Source organism: Lactuca saligna, chromosome 4, assembly GCF_052625555.1.
Source record: "Lactuca saligna cultivar CGN05327 chromosome 4, ASM5262555v1, whole genome shotgun sequence".
NCBI lineage: Eukaryota > Viridiplantae > Streptophyta > Magnoliopsida > Asterales > Asteraceae > Lactuca > Lactuca saligna.
In genome coordinates, this window is record NC_136420.1 from 11,633,216 (window position 1) to 11,635,260 (window position 2,045).

A 2,045-nucleotide genomic window follows, 5' to 3' on the forward strand; every position below is an offset into this window, starting at 1 on the left:
CCTAGAAATTTTTTTTTGTATATTTACTTCTCCATTTGATTTCAGGATCTTTTGATTTTGGCTTGCAGTCATGCTGTTTCCATTTATACCCTTGTCCCTGGGGAGTATCCTTATATTCTTATACTCATTTCTCATATTCTATATATAATTTTATTAGCTTTTCTATCTTTCTGCAGTTATATTTAGTCGATTGGATCCAGGAGAAAAACTCGTTATAGGTTGTCGAAAAGCAACAATTTCTGCTGAAACACAGGTATAATTCTTTTAACACACACATACATACATACATTTATGCATGTATTATGTTAATGAGTGAATCTCTATGAAAAAAACAAGCAGAAAGGTGAAACAGAAGCTGTCAATGGTGTAATATTTTAAGGTGATCTCTGATCTTATTAATACAACTCAACAAAGATATGAATTCAAATAAAATTAAAATTAAAATTGATTTTATAGGATGCAAAGTCGGATCGATTGAAGCAACTATTGAAAGAGACCGAGAAGTATCTCCAGAAGTTTGGATCAGCAGAGCCTTTGAAGCAGATAATGGTCTAAATGATAATAGTGAATTTACTATTGAGAATGAAGATGAAACAAATCAGGCCAAGGTATGTTCTATCTTTTGTTACTTTACACTCTTATAACCTTTGTTTGACTTTTAATATCTTATTAATAAATATTTTGGCTTCTACAACATTACATGGAGAGCAATGAAAAGTACTATTTGATGTTTCATAGGTACTTCATTAACTTTTTTATTTCCTTGTATGTTATTGCTCCTGGCTTTAATCAGTTGTTTTATTTTTTCAAACTCATCATCGGTTCAATGTTGTAGTGTCAAAGAACTTCTAGCAGATGAAATGTGCTTGGGGAAAATTGTTCAGGTAGTATGAGGACTGAGGTATAGGTGGGCAAAACAATTAGTCCAAACTGATCCTAAAAATATGTATATGAACTAAATTGATCATGGACCAATCTTAGACTGTTCAGTCCGGACAGAAGTCCTGCTCTGTCCTTCAAAATGTTACACATGGCAGTCCAAAACCGATCCTAAACAGGTCCAAAATTAAACTTCCAAAAACAAACCAGTCTCTTTTAGATCGAATCCAAACCAGACTCTTTTAGATTGAATCTAAACTGTTAAGGAGGTTTGTTCTATGCCTCTATTCAACCCCAAAATCTATTCTTTTCATGATAAACAAACCCCATTTCTTTTAAAGGTAAGTTTTCAAAGATCAAGGGTGTAGGAGTCTTTGGTAATAATGCACAAGATACAAATATTCCAGTAGAAGTGTGGAGATACTATTTGCTAACTAATAGACCAAAGGTGTAACTTTTATTCAGTATATAAATTAAAAATGTGATCTCTCACTTTTTTTCTTGTTTCCTTCTCTTTCATTGATTATTGGGTTTACTTGTGTAGGTATCAGACATATTATTCACATGGATAGATCTTCAAGCAAAACTCAACACTGAGTTGCTGAATAATTTAGGCAATTTCATTAACCGTGTCTTGAGCTTTATTTCTAAAGATCCAGGTTAGTAATTGGCACCAATTTAACCTAAATTAATGGGATTAAGATTTTAAGGGTGCAATTTACATTATTTTCTACTTTCATGCCCTAAACCCTAAACCCTAAATGCTAGGTTCTTTTCTTGCACTACTATCTTATCTTTTTTACTTAAAAGTGGTATGAAGTGAATATTTGGATATGATGTTGAAGATTGATTATTGGTGATTTTTTGATTGAATCTGAAAAGTTTTGTTTCTGTTGACAGATTCAAGAGGTGGTAGAGGTTCAGGATAAAATTCCATCATTCTGGATGCTCCATCTGTTATCAAACACACTAGGAGATAAAATTGGTGCTTATGTGGAACAATATGTGGAGACACAGCTATAGCAGGTCAAGTTGTTGCACTTGTCCTTTGCCACACCAGAGAACTAGCTTATCATGTCATATTTTCATTTGTAACCCTCCAACAATTTGAAAATGTTAATTTTCACCCATGTCTTACTCTTTGTATCTTGGGTGAGATTTGTTGC

General features: G+C 32.9%; 1 long non-coding RNA gene across 1 annotated transcript; it reads left to right on the plus strand.

The window, feature by feature from the left end:
- Positions 1–211: 211 nt before the first annotated feature.
- On the plus strand, positions 212–589 carry LOC145038689 (uncharacterized). Its single transcript, XR_013679494.1, has 3 exons — positions 212–253; positions 340–379; positions 457–589. It is a non-coding gene; the product is annotated as an uncharacterized LOC145038689 (long non-coding RNA).
- Positions 590–2,045: the final 1,456 nt, after the last annotated feature.